This window comes from Anser cygnoides, chromosome 1 (assembly GCF_040182565.1).
Source record: "Anser cygnoides isolate HZ-2024a breed goose chromosome 1, Taihu_goose_T2T_genome, whole genome shotgun sequence".
NCBI classification, from domain to species: domain Eukaryota; kingdom Metazoa; phylum Chordata; class Aves; order Anseriformes; family Anatidae; genus Anser; species Anser cygnoides.
This window is the reverse complement of record NC_089873.1, coordinates 98,794,820-98,810,017: the sequence shown is the minus strand read 5'-3', so window position 1 is coordinate 98,810,017 and position 15,198 is coordinate 98,794,820. Positions and strand designations below refer to the sequence as shown.

General features: G+C 43.3%; 1 long non-coding RNA gene across 3 annotated transcripts in view; it reads left to right on the top strand.

Annotated features, from left to right (window-relative positions):
* The first annotated feature begins 2,743 nt into the window (after positions 1–2,743).
* Positions 2,744–15,198, top strand: part of LOC106037673 (uncharacterized) — a 231,787-nt gene continuing 219,332 nt past the window's right edge. For 2 of the 3 annotated variants that reach the window (XR_010834220.1, XR_010834212.1), the window contains exon 1: positions 3,313–3,588. This is a non-coding gene — a long non-coding RNA (uncharacterized lncRNA). Of the gene's footprint in view, positions 2,871–3,312; positions 3,589–15,198 lie in introns of those variants that run through there. The other variant, XR_010834215.1, reaches the window with a different exon arrangement.

Genomic DNA, 15,198 nt, shown 5'->3' with positions numbered 1-15,198 from the left:
ATATTGTGCTATGGAAAATGCAGCCATTACACAGGATGCAGTGTCTGGGAAGTGTGACCACTTCATTTTCAAGAAACTTAATCTCTTCTCTATTGGAAGAAGCTACAGTTGTGAAGGCAGAGAGGGGGGCAAGGGATGAGCATAACAAAAGGCAGATACAGTGCTTCTAGGGCGTGGGGAGGGTGTCTTCGATGGGATGTGCACTAGGGACCTCTCTCAGGTTTCGTGCTCTGTGAGGGCCTAGACTTGGTGCTGGAAGGCTGAGTGAGGCTGGAAGGTGAGTGTTGATGGGTGTCCACTTGGTGCAGCATTGTGGGCTCTGGCTTTAAAGGCCCCTCAGATGAGGGTGTGTTGCCCAGGGGCTGTGGGACCTTTTCTCCTGGCATTGCTGCACCTCTGTCAGAGTGCAGGGGCAGGGTTGTGGACCTTGGATGGGGAGAGAGAAGTGTGCCATGCCCCTTATAGGCTGTGGTCTCAGGGATAACTGAGCAGAAGTATTGAGGGCAGAGAAGGCATCAGAAGGGTTGAGGCATCAGGAGACTGAGGTAGACATTGGCCCTTGGTGTCTGCACTGGCAGGCTGCTTGTCACAGATCAGGAAACTCTTCAGCTGCTTGATTTCCCTTATTTGTCAGCAGAAACCATGCTGTAGTATTTAGATTACATTCTGTGGCTTTAGGAGATCATTGTTTTTCAGGGATGGTCTCTGTTCTTCAAGGTTACTAAAATGTTTCTTTTCTCTGCATGGTCAGCATGCTAGCTCTCTTAGAAGCAATTTTAGATGTCAGATTCTCCATTTATGCTGAAAAGCACAGATCTAGGCCCTTGCCTGGACATTTCACACTGTACCTTGGCATGGGAAGGAAAGGTGAGGAGTTTCAATGATTAAATACTTGATTGGTGCTAGTAGCGCATAACAGAGCAGGTAAAAGCACAGGCAGGTGTCTTTGGCCTAGGTGGATCAGACTATAAGGCTACAACTCCTTAGGCATACATACAGGAGCATTTTTAGGTCCCAGCTGTGAGGGCAGTCTTCTCATATGAAGGGCTATAACGAACAGCAGGAACTGGTATCTACTTAAACCGCTCTAGCTCAATCTGTAAAAAAAATACTAGTGTGGCAGTAAAGGAGGAACTGTCTGCAGATGTACCATAAATCTGAATTTGTGATCACTTGGCTTTGGTATTGCAGCACTGTTCAGATTCTCTGACCCTGTGCACTGCATGGAGGAATGGGCTGCCCATGCAGGCAGTCTGCAGTCAACCACTCAAGACAGACTGTGAGAGAGGGAGCAACTGTGCTACATCATACATAACAGAAGAAGGCATGATTTTAAGTAGTCACAAGAACTAAAATCCCTGCTGAGGAATAGATACCACAGCTATTGAATGTCACACTCAGGCTGCCCTGGGAGCTGCCAGTTTGTGTGGCAATGATGCTGCTTCTTGATGTAGGTGAGGTCCCTGCTGTGCTCCTTCACAAGAAAGACGTTTGTCCTTGCTTAAATGTTTCCTCAGGATAAGAGTAACAAAGGCTGGAAGGTGTGAGAAGCTGCTACTTGAGCTGAGAGGCTATGTCTAAAGTAAAGAGCTGCTCAGAAAACTGCCAGGAATAGAAAATCTGAAGAAACGCGTTATGCTGTTGTGCTCTGTATCATTCAACCATAGACAAGAGAACATCAGACCACGGGAGATGATGTTCCCTCAAGGATTCTAGCCTACTCAGAAACTAGGGAGAATCATCCTTCCAAATTACTCCCATGAAGCAATGTTGGGAAAGGTACTCAACTTATTGGTTATCTGCTGTAAACTTCATACAAAAGAAGCTGTGATTTCCCTCAATACCTCTCACTTGAAATGCATCCAAAATTACTGACTTGAAATGTGAGGTTGTAATATGTTCATAGGTGGAGTCTAGGCACAAGAGAAAGGCAAGGAGCACATAGATTAGCATAGATTACAGCCCAAAAAATACCAGTCATAATCTATCTGATCTCATCTGAGAGAAGGGAGACAGGGGAGACAGATGTTTGACAACATCTTTTTTCTGAAGAGGTAAGATGATGTTTACAAAAGGGTGCTTTTTAGAAAGGGGACTCCAAATATTTACACCTGTTTAGCACAGACCATGTCCCTTTGCCAGCCAGTGAAGAAGCTGCTTAGCTAGAGATATGAACAACTCAGGGAAAAATCATCACTTGTTTTCCTATTTAAGCAAAGATGCTTTCTCGTAATGATAACCAAAGCAGGAGGCAGCATCTCTTGGCAAACAAAGTGACATTAAAAGCATTTGCTGGAAATGCTTTCTACTTTGTTCCTGAAAAATGTTCAGAGTATATTGATAGAGTAGCAAAGGACTCGGTTGTGTGGCAGGGGTTTAGCTTCGGTAATTTAAAGTTTGGTAAGGGAAAGAGCAGAGGGATTGTGAAGACCCTGTAGTGGGATCTAGGAGTTTCATCCTCCGGGAAGTTTCTTATATTAAACCTACTAATCACTTGATGCCATCTGGCATAATCCAAAGAGAGAAAATATGCTCTTCCAAAGCATGTTTAGAAGATACTTGGATACATCGTCTCTGGCAGGGGAATGATTAGCCAGCACTGGCTAAGAAAACCACGGGGGAAATCATCCCTAGCATACAGATGATTCTGGGAATAGAGCCCAGCAATGCTCTTTTGAACATATCACTTCCCTGTACCCATGGGACAAAGGCAACAGGAAGGGCTGCCACTCACAGGCCACACCTATTCCTTAGTGAAGGAGATCTGAGCAAAGGAGTACAAATGCTTTGCACCCTGCCAGGCTTCAGGCAATGTAGCACCTTTGTAGTCAGCCCATGGGACTCTTTTGGAGGCTGTGCCTGGCAGCAAGGTATGATGTTTGGTGTATATGTGGACTCATGTGGTCCCACGTGGGGTGGGAAGCGTGCTTCTGCTGTGCCTGAGGTTATGCTTGCAGCATGGAAGCTAGTCTCAGGGCAGGCCTCTAAGGCCTAAGGTAGTTGAACCAGTGTAAGATAGTCAAGGCAACTAACATTCCCCACTGTCTAACAGTCACCCCAACTTACTTAAACAGGAATTTATAAAATCAGAACAACTTGCTTGACCTGCTGATATCTTACAGAACCTTAGCACAACAAGTGAAAGGCCTACTTCGTGTCACTGAGGTTTACACACAGGTGTGACTCCATACCGCTCAACAGACTCATGTATCAGGACCCCAATTGCACCTGCATGGCTTATTTACCCTGACCAGCCTCACCTGGACCCTCGGCCAATGTACCCTCTGCCATTGGTCCAGGAGCTACTTTTAGGTTCCAGTGTAGACAGTTGCTTCTGGTTTGAGTTACGTTGTAGGTGGTTTTTATCTCTAGGTCTCTCTGCCCCAAGTTGTTGGATGGCCTTCCTCTGTCTTAGGATTGGACTCATCTCACTGGACTGCCAACAGAACCTGCTCCTACCACCAACCTGGCTCTGTTTGGGTACCATGGGACTGTGATCTTGCTAGAGATACTATGCTTTGGGTACCCTCCGCTCCCAGATTGTCCTCTCACATGGAGCAGCCGTGCTCTTGCTTCCCTCTGGTATTGGTAAGTGACTTCATCTTGGAGGGAAAAGGGTTCAAAAGACTAAGCAGTGTTTGGTTGGTTTCTTCAGCAGCTGCTGACCCAAAAATTTGTCTATGAGTTTTTGCTTCAGTTATGGAAATCAAAGGATTCAGAGTAAGCAATCACTAACAGGAAATGACAGACAAATTCCTAGGTCTTTGGATGTGGGAAAGGAGTGTGCTTCTCTTTATTCACTTGTTTCTGCTCTGACACCAGTACCTTAAACAAGTCTGTCTTACAAATGAGCAGCTAGAATTTGGCCTCTTAAAGAAGCTGCAATGAAGCATATATGTGAGCATTAAAGTGTGCAAAGAAATCTGCATTATAGATGAAAAATGGTGAAGTTGAAGGGATGCATATGGTTCCTGGGGGGAGGGAAAATGTACCATTTACAGTGTCCACTAACCTGCGGAGCTCATTGCCATCTGATAACTTAGAGGTCAAAAACTCAACAGAATTCAGAAATGGAAGGGATATTGGAACAGCCACAATTATATTAAGCAAGTTAATGCATAAAGTCTACAAACCTTCATGCTTGAGGTTATCAGCTGACTGATGGCATTGAGGAGGGAACTATTGGCAGGTTGTTAATTACCTAATTGCATGCTTTCTACTGCAGCATCTCATGTTGCTCACAGCTGGAGTCAGGATCATGCACTTCATGGCCTGTAGATGTGGTCTGGTCTAGTAGTTGTTCTGCTTCTTTCCTCATTTTGTGAAACACCCGGACAGTAACAACAGGGGTTGCATGCAGAACATGGAGAGTGAGGTAGCAGCAATTTAGTGGCAAATGAAAGTATTTGTATACTGATGCGTTGACAGCTGCTTGAATTGTGCACAAACACAATATATGAAGCTGTGCACTGAAGAGGTGAGTGTCACACATTTCTAAACAGGGCCTGTCTTGCTGTGGCGTTCTCTCACTCCTGCTGCTTATTTTCCCACCTCCAGTCTTAACAATAAAATTCAGCAATCTGTGAAGTGCTGTAAAACCAGCTTCCAGGTTTGGCTGTAAGGTGCAGATTTGCTCTTTTGCTGGCTGTTGAGGGTTGCTGTAGGTGCAGGGTGGTGCAGCGGGAGATGGGAGTGGGACTGAGGCTGTGAAACCAGGCCATGCTCAGGGCTGTGTGAGAAAGGTGCTGTACAAGACTAAAGATGATAAACAGAAGTGAGAACTCAAGGAACAAGTATGTAGTCAGTGTCAGGCTCAGAACAAGAAACTGGGTGCTTGATCCCATTGCACATGCCCCGAACATTTACTAAGACTGCAAAAGACCAAGGGGAATGTAAATGAAAAGAGCAGGAGAAATTCCCTCTGTAGGGATAAAGGAACAAGTTTCCTTACAACTTTCCTTTCCTAGATTAGGAGGAATGCTAGAAGAAAATGTTCAGGGTCTTTCTAGAATTTTCCTTAAGACAGTAGCGGGTCCTAAAAGCAATATTACTGTATTTTTTTCTACTGTCCTCTTCTGATGCTCTAACAGGTTGTCTGCATAACACCCCAGCTTGCCTCTATTTGTATTGTACTCACATTTCCCAGCCATGTCTCAAATGGGATATGAAGAAGGAAAGTAGAACTTGCCCTGAAAGTGTCACCCCTAATTAATATCCTCCAAGGCAGCTCCCTAATTAGTATGCAGATCTAGTTTCAGTGCAGCTTGTTAATGGGCTCACTCCTCTGAGAATGGTAATTAGGTATGACACTGATGTACTACAGTGTTACGGGAACTTGCCACAAGGCTGGATCCACTGGACAGGCTAGTGGCACAAGCAGCAGCCACCATGCCAGGACAACAGGCCGTGCTTGGGCAAATCCCTTTTGGGGAAGAGCAGAGTGAAACAAGAAGGGGCAATCTGACACGGTGGAATAAAGAAGCCCAACATATGATCAGAGATATGTCTAGCAAATCAAGTAAGCAAAAAACATTGCTAGCTTATCCTAGATTTTCTACGTCTGTATCTGCTCATGCCCATCACTCATGTGCTGCACCACCTTCCTTCTCACTGAAGTATTCTGTTGTTCTGCCCAGCTCTGAAAAAGCATACCGGTTTTGTCTGTAGTACTCCTATGTTACTGTTCCTGGTGTTTTCATGATTGAAAATGTATTTGATAGTCTTACAACACTGGCAGTAAGGAACAGAATCATTATGCAGAAGCAAAATCTGCTTTCTGCAGAAGTGTTCCTTACAAAATATTTAATGCCTCTTACTGTAGTCTTCTGGTTGGACATATCTAAAATGTTGGTTATATGAAATTCATGAATAATCTAGCAAAAGTCCTCCAAGACCTTCCATAGTAGTAGGCTCAGAGAGCAAGAGAAGAATGTGGAGGAAGATCTTTTTTTCCCAACAGGTCAGAATGAAAATGCTGGATCCCAACATGCTAAGCTCTCAAGTGTGTGAAATTAAGAGTCTCTGAATCAGTGAGTCAGCACTGATTTTGACAAATCTTATTTTTTTGAGCACCTCTTTTCTGCTTCCTGCAGTTTTTTGGATATGTAGCCTCTATCAGTGTCACTAAGCAGGCTGCCAGACTCATCTCTTGCAGCAGTCTATCGTGACTATGCTCTCAGATGTGCAATATTTCATTCTCTGAGTACCACAGTCTCCTGAGAGTATAGGCACCATTGCATTCTCCATATACTCTAACCCTCTTTTCTGTGCTGCACAGGGGAAGAAAGACTTCCACCAAGCAGAAGGCTTCCCTTCTGTCTTACAGCCAGGGCCTGAGACTACCAGCACGGTACAGAGGAATCCTTGATGCAGGTGTTTTGTTTTTTTTTTCCCCAGAACCTTTTTCCATGTAGTCATGAATTGTCTGTCTTCCCCCAATATTAGTTAAACCTTACTAAGCAACAAGTAAGAAAGGAACCTCTAGAAGTGGGATGTCTTCTAGGTAGAAATAATCCATTATGAGCCTAATGCTTAGAGTTTGTTTAGCATGTTTTTAGAAAACAGTAAATGAGAGGTCTGAGCCCAGGAAAGTCAAGAAGTGAAAAGAAACCCCATGAAGGAACTGAACTTAACAAAGCCTTTGTTCCCTTTAAAGCACTGGTAAGGTAAGGCTGAGAAAATAGAGCTGAGTAGGTGAACTTCCTGTACACCTGGGGATAATCAGGTTTTCTTAACAATCAGAGTAACTTTAAGGGTGCCTGTGAAAGAGGTTTGGTTGCTTGTATACGAATCCCCTTTGTCTCCTGAACAACACACAGTGAAACTCTGAAGTGTTTTTCTGCTCTTTGCTTCAAGAATATATAAAAAGTATCAGGACTACTGAGGCCGTGCTTTTGTAGGTTTGCTGAAGGATTCACTGTTGGACTAATTAATAGGTCCCTTTCCATGTTTAAGTATTAGCAAAGGTTTCCTACCCCTCTTGCTAAACAAGACTTTGGAGTAAGGTAAGCTGCTGAAACGCTAGGATTTGCAACTCTGAATGCTACAACAACCTAGATAAATTCATGTTCAGGTCGTAAACAACTGGCTTAATATTAACATCCCAAGCTGATTTACCATCCTTTGTGCTTAGTGAATTGTCAAGCACAGCCAAAGCAGTAGCTCTATCATCTGAATGCTATTCTTGTCAATATGCCTTGGAGCAAATGAGTGTAGAGTAGTTAGGGCTTCAGCCCCTCACTGGCATCTCTGAAACAAATAATAACACTAAGACAAATGCTTGTTCTAAATGCACAGCATTTGGTTTTCTCTGAGGAATGGATAGCTGCCACAGCATTTCTCAAGCTCACAGCTTTGTAGCCACGAGGACTTCTGATCTCACTTTGTCTGGACTGGATGGATCAGACGTCTGTGCATGCCCTCATGTGCCCTGACTGTGTCCTTGAACCTTGTGCCAATCCTAAAACCTTTTCCCAAGTCTCTTGTACAGATCACTGGAGGAGTTTGAATTGCTAACCTGACCTTTTGTCCCCTTAACACATTGTCCCAAGACAATTTCATAGAAGAGACATTTCAGTTGCCCTCGGATATTTCGTAACTTTAAATATTTTATAACAAATTAAATGTTAATTGTGTGCTGTCCAGGGGAGAAAATCATTGTAGTATTCAATTAACATTTAATATATTAGCCATCAAATATTTAAATTGTTCCTATCCAATGGATGTATTTCCTCTGCATTTTCTGTGCGGACCCCTGACTTCCTTCCACAGAACTTTTCACCAAGATGCTACAACAGAGTAACTTTAAAAGGGAGCTGTGGCTGTGTGGGGAGGGAAGATCGTGTTTCTGCCCATGTTTTCTTTCTTTTGAACCTTTCCAGCACAATATAAAAGCTCTGGATACTAGCATGAGGGAAAAGCAAGAAGCTGATGGCCCCTGCAGTATTGCTTTGCTGTTCTGTTATCTCACCCTGACTACCAGTTATGACATCTTTGAGAAGGTGCCTAGAGATCTCTTAATTATACAGTTGCCTCCTTAAGTCACTTCAGTGCCTCTTCGTTGTGCTGTGCATCACAATTGGCCTCTGTTCTCAGGGCCCTACATCTCATGGCTCCTGCGTATGTTTCCAATTGAGTTTGTTTTTACAGCTTCTCCCCTTGATCCGTCCTTGGTGATCTCTTCTTTCAACTTCTCCCTTCACTGACAGGTCTGTTTTCTTTCCTGTCACCCTTATGTGCTTTTAATACCTTCTTGTAAGGTCTGTTCATCAAGCTGCTGTTTTATGCTAAAGCTAGCAGACCTTTTCCCCATCCCCTACAAAGAAATGGAAAAGTTCATTGGTTACAACAACAAAACAGATGTGTCTGTGGGGAAGAGATGATAAAAGTCACTGCTTGTGAAGTTCATACATAACACAGGTGGCATGTTAACAGCAGGATTAGGTTAATTCCATGGAGCAATGTGTATGCATTAGTAAACAAGATATATTAACCCTGTGGAGTCAGGTATATTAAAAAAAAAAAAGACTGGGAGTATGCATTGACTGGGGGATGTGTCGTGCTGGACTGACTTAGGTAAACAGTTCTGGTGTCTTGGTATTAATGGACTGAACAAAGTGTTGGGACACTATCATAGACATCTTTTTGGGAGGCAAGTGGAAGACCTGCCCTGTCTTCTGTTTTGAGAGGTGTTTCATCTCAGTGGACAGCCACAACTTGCGAATTTTGACCTTGATGCCAGATGCCCATGGTGGTCCCTTTGTGAGGCGTTGAGTGAGCAGTGCTGGTGATTGCAGGGAGTTGAGTTATAGCAGGAGAACTGATGCAGAACCCTTCAAAGAGTTGACCCTGTCTGGGTCCTAGTTACAAGCCAACTTTGTGTGGTCCTCAGCAAGACCCCAGATATGTGATATTTTCCACATTCTTTGGAGAAATAAAATTATCAGTTTTTCAGTCTCATGTTCTTTTCCGAAGTGTGATGCCAGCATATGGTTTCTAGCTGTCCTGATGGAGCTGAAACTGTTGTATTGCTCCTTGCTGCACAGCCCGCCATAAAACAGAGCAAGTGAGTGTATTTTGGGGTGCTCGTTCCAGATCTTGTTTCAGTTCTGGGGTCTACATTTCAAAAACTGAAAGTGGCACGGTCCACTACAAGATGCAGGGACGGGTATGCTCTTCTGCAGAGAAGGCACTGTGTGTATATTTAGCTTATCAAAGTAAAGGGTCTTGATTATGGAATAAAGCCAACAAGGGAAGAACATCTGATTAAAGACAGTTCTTTTTAATCTACCAGCAAAAGGTGTGAAGAGAAGTGGAAGTAGAAGTGGAAGCTAGGCAAACTTGGAGTAAAAAATAAACACAGCTGAATAATTAGTTGTTGGAAAAGCTCAATTGCAAGGTGAGCGAATTCACCAGCATGGGTCTTCAGTCTGGCCTTGGCAGACTTCACTGTGGGCTGCATGACATGAGCCAGAATTTATGGATGTGATGCAGGAACTTCTGGCTGAGGTTGTGCCCTGTGCTCTGTGGAAGGTCAAAATAGCCTTGGTTGCTCTTGTTTGTATCTGGGTAACAAAAGATGATAAAATTGCAGTTCTGCAGCATGCTTCTTCTGTTCATGCCATAGTATGCAATATTCAGGGCACTGAAGGATTTGAGGCCACAAATCTTGGCATTTCTTTGAGGTACTCCACTATTCCGTGTATTTTTTCATCTTGGTCAGGTGATCCAGGTTGCTATATGCAGACAGTGCTTAATTTAGGGTATAACCACATGGTCATGGCTTTAGGCTATTTCTCTTGAGCTCTGATATCCAGCACTAGAAACCTGTGTTTAAGTGGTAGTGTCCCTGCTATGGGGTAGAGTATTCTCTGTGCCTATCTTAACCCCCCTTCACAACTGTGAGGTTGGGTCTCCTGACTCTTACTGCTATGCCTGCCTTTCCTTCTGTGGAAAATGAGGTGCTGGGGAGGCAGGGGAGAAAAGTGCAGCATCTGATCTCATTCCAAGAACTGGGACTGCAAATGCTGTAGTGTAAGCATGGGTGATCTGAGGTTAACTCCTATTGCCCCTCCTCCTCTTACTACTTCAATAAATTGCCCACATCTTCCTGATGGTCTTTTAAAAGTAGAACAGATCAATTATATAGAAATAGATATGTAGTACTCTAAAATAACAAGCCCTTAGAAACAGCACATTGAGTCTGCGATGCTGTTTGCAGAGTAGGAGCTAATTGGTGTGAAACTGCTATTTACAAACAGTTTATCTCCTTGCCTGTAGGTTTCTGGGAGGAAAGAAATAGTTATGTTTGAAAGGAGGGGATGCTCTTTGCGAAGTGCTATTTCTGGGAGAAATAAAATCAGAAGCCCTTTTTTTCTGGCTTTGACAGTCAGAGATGCTTCTGCTATAGACACCAGTCTCAACTCTTCTATATCTGTGCAGTACGATATGTATTCTATTTCCTTAAGGGCCAAAGCGTTTGTATGCAGTGGTGAAGATGCTTTAAGGTAGCTTTTAGGGGCTCAAAAGCTTCCAAAAGACTTGCATATATACATATCTGTTTCATGTCTCCCTACCTACTTTGGGACTGTTTTCCCCATTTTAGGGTGAATTGGGAGGAGAGGAGAGAGGGGAGGACCAAATATTGTGATGTTCAGTGCTCTCTTCTCTGCCACCAGGAACAACTGGGAGGAAGATTTGAGATTTAAGTGATCATCACAACTGAGGAGCCTGGAGCAGTATTGGGAAGTTTGACTATCTGGAGAAGGTGCAAGTGTGGAGGATATAAAAAAAAAAAAAACATGGTCAGCTTTCCAGATCTCCTCAAAAAAGGTGGAGAAAGCACTGATGTTGTTTTGAGGTAGAGACTCAGGAATAGGAACAGCTTGCCTATGAAGCACACATGAGAAGTGCTGTGAGTAGTAATGAGCACATACTACTTGCGTGTGTATTTGTGTGTTGAAAGCAATGCAGACCACTTCCTAATAACAGAGCAGATCTCTGGTACTTCTATGAGCCATTGCCAGAATTTGGCTTCATTTAAGTGAAATGCATTCCCCTAAATACTGTTTTCTCTTCAGCCATTCCTTTGGACTGTGGAAAGCAAGTCGGGACAGCATCTAGACTGTTCCCCATGGGGAAGCTTCCAGTTTCCTTCAGTGTACTTTCTTGTATCAAGAATAAAGAGCCAAGATATCTTTTTGAATGTTTACAGCCTTGGTGGGAATCCTTCTGTGAAACCTTTTTTTTTTTTCTGAAATTGGAGGCATATGGGAAGGAGCAGTACTTGGTCAGATGATAGATCTATGCAGTGGGGGGGAAAAAAGCTTTACTGCTCTAAAGGGGCCTGTCTATAGCTAAAAAGAGGACTAAACAGCACATCCATTTCTCATGCATTAATGCTAGCAAGAGAGCTACAGCTGGGGTGCAAGGCAGGACCGTAAAGCTGCTATCCTCACTTGGCAGCTCTGGACTGTATTTACTTCTCCAGTCTCCCCTGATCCTCTGAGGCTGATCTCTTTTAGTTTGTCATTTCCTTCCCTGCATGTTTTCAGGCTGGATGTCCACTCAATTACCACTTCATTGTCTTTCTGCCTCTAGAGGTGGTGCCTTCACTTGCTCAGAGGGGACCCTAGGGTACTTTCCTCATGCACCCTACCACTCGCTTTGTTGGAGCATCTTTATCTTCTAAGACAGGCACTGTCTTGGCTCCTGCACTGCTTTTGGTTCTGTACCACATCTTGCCCTGCTCCCTGACTTCATCCTCGCACCCTTGTGCCACCTCTTTTCCCTGAAAAACACAAAATTAACACTACCTGTCCTTCTGACACTGACAGGAAACCCACTTTTCCTACCAGAAATGTAGAAGGCCTGCCTATTTTCATCCCTCAACCTAGTTTCACAACTGCACCCATATTCTAAACGTAGCCATATGCTCTGAGCTCCAAGGACACTTTGTCCCATCTTTGCTTTGTATTTTAGACTGTTTGCTCCACAGGAGAAGAACTGTGCCTTTCCATTCTGTGCAGCATCTGGCAAACCGAAGGCACCTGGCATACTGTCAGTACTTAACAGAAATTAAATAGTAATAATACAAAGATACCTAGAGAGATTAGAGACTTGGTGCAAAAACAAATGAAGATTCAACTTGGCAAAAATGAAAGTTAATGTGCCTGGCAGTGATGGGAGTGTGGAGAAATGTAGCCCTCTATGAATATTTGAAGTGTGTAAACACCAAGTGGAGAAGGAATTAGTTATGTGTGTTGGGCAGAGCTAGCACTGATGGAAAGAAATCAGAATGAGAAAACCCTTATGGTGAAGTTCATTGAGCTATTAAATAGTTTCCAAAGGAAAGACTAGAAATTACTTTGCCTGAGATGCAATAAAAATACTATACCACAGACTGAAATTCTGGGACCATTCAAGTCAGTGAGGAAATTCGCTCTGACACCACTGAAGCCAAGATTCCCTCCCCAGATAAACATAAAAGTGAATTGGCAGAAAAATTGACCTGTGATTGAGTGTTTGCTGTTTTCAAAGCTGTTTTGATAGTTTCCCACCAATGCAATATATAAAGGTGGCTTAGGAGAAAATATCAACATAAAATACCAAGTATGGCATTGTATATAAATAAGACCAGTGTTTTACAGATTCAGGGCATTGTTATTCTACATAATCACAGCATGCAAACATCTGCAGAGTATGCAAATAATATATGAAGGCATTTAGAATCAGCACCATATAGATTCTTGGGGAATTGATAGAGAGCAGTGGTTTTCAATTTTTTTTTTAGTTTGCAAATCCTTACAAAATTTCCTGAGACTGAGGACCCCTGTATGGTAAATTAACATATGAGTTTTACTCTTAGTTAATCTTTAAGGGAATTGTAAATGTATTTCATGGGTCTCCAGGGGAGCAGAATTAGTGTGAAAGCCCTCTCTCTAGGTTATACTCAGACATGATGTATGTTTGTAAGATGATCATACTTAGCTATGTTTTGAGGTAATTCTTTGTGGGTTTTGAAATGCAACTTTTTTGGTTGTCAGAAAGCCTTGGCTTACATAAGGAGTTTAATACATAGTGCAAACTGCATGTACTTGCTGAGGCGATCAGCTCCGGGGCAGATGTGCTCTTCAGCAGAGCAGGGGATTGTAGTGTGCAGGGGGTTCCCTACATCAAGGACCCAGGCAGTCAGTCCTGAAGGGCAGAGGGGTAAAGGAAGAGTGGGTGCTCCTCAGGAAGGAAGTCTGAAAGGTGCAGGAGCAGGCTGTACCCATGTGCTGTAAAACAAGCTGGAGGGGAAGAAGACCAGTGTAGCTGAACAGGGAACTTTTGCTGAATCTCCAGGAGAAGAGTTCATGTCCAGTGGAAGAAGGGACAGGCAACCTGGGGGAGAGTAAAAGGAAGTTGCCAGCATATGCAGAGAGAAAATCAGGAAGGCCAAAGCCCAGCCTGAGCTCAACCTGGCCACTATGGTTAAGGATAAAAATATTTTTATATTAATGGTAAGAGGAGGGCCAAGGAGAATCTCCATCCTTTACAGGACATGGGGGAACATGACAACTGAGGATAAGGAAACGGCTGAGGTTCTTAATGACATCTTCACATCTGCCTTTACTAGTCGCTCCACTTATCCTTGGTGTACTCAGCCTCCTGAATCTGGGATGGGGAGCAGAAGAACCCCACCCAGTTCAGGTGGAAACAGAGACCTGCTGCTCCACCTGGACTGTCACAAGTCCATGGGGCCAGATGGGATGCACCTGAGGGAGCTGGCAGATCTGATTGCCAAGCTGCTTTTCTTCATCTATCAGTGGTCATGGTCATCCAGAGAGGTCCCAGATGACTGGAGACTTGCTAATGTGATGCCCATCTATAAGAAGGGTTGTAAGGAGGACCTGGGGAACTACAGGCCTATTGGCCTGGTTTAGTGGGTGATATTGGTGGTAGGGGGATGCTTGGACCAGATGATCTTGGAGGTCTTTTCCAGCCTTAATGATTCTGTGATTCTGAGATACCTGCATTTCTTGACTCATTGCAGCTCCAAGCCTTGATATGGAGTTTACCTGCAGCTGAAGGTTTTAATCAAAGCAGCAGTTAATCTTGGGTAGGGGTTAGTGATTTCAGCTGCTCATCACTAGAAGTTACCAACTTCTGTTGGCATAGCTACATGTGTAATTACTTCTTGACAAAACTGAAATGTGGACTAAATAGTTAGGGAATGATTATTCATGTGTTTGTCAGGAGATCAGATTACAAATTCCAGCAGTGGATAAGTGGCTGGGTTTGGTTACTTGTTACTCCCCAGATGAAGCCCCCATAGGATGTGTGAGTACTATCCAAGCTGGAGAATGTTTGTTTCTCTGCCTGCTGAATAACATGTTTTTGACATGTTGTTGTCTTGAGTTCTTTCCCACATGAAAGTGGGAGCAATAGGCAACAGGTAGGAAGCTGTAATCAAAAGCTCCTGACCTGGAGAGATGAGAACAGTATGGTCTGCAGCTACTGAGGGCCATCATGACAGCTGGCAACAGAAATAGAAATTCTGTCCTGGAGGCACTTTTGACATTTCAAAATTTTATTTTGTCACAACCTGGGATGAAAAGCCCTACTTGGTTTACTAGCTTGATTTATGAAATAGGAATTAGATGTTTTTAGTTTAATTGCAACATCAATATTTTAAAGGTATCTGAAATATTTTGTGAAATGTATTTACACTCAGAGGTGCTTTGATAATATTGAGCCAGTCTTTATGCAGTTAATATATTCATACAGATACAATGAATTTCACTTCTGTCAGAAAATGGTGATCTGACAAGACTGTTTTGAAGATTTCAGCTCTGGAATATAAAGCTCCTCCTCCCCCTGAGACAAAGAACACCAAGCATGGTTACAGAACGAGAGGATTTGCTATGCTACCACCACACTTAGCAGCTCAAAATGAGTATGTTTTGGTTTCTTTTTATGCTACACCTATTCTTTTTCACATCATTCTACTGTCTTGGGAATGGTGTGAGCCCCTCCAAAGGGACCAAGTCATAAGAAAACAAAAGCTGAGTATTGAATTAAAAAATACATAGGAAATAAGAGGCAACTTTTTATAATGGGAACACATCTGCTGTGGGATCTTACTGAAGAGAGTGGTTAGTTCATTGGAGTCTTTGAGCTAGAGTATGCATCCAAGAGATCATCTAAGATGTACTG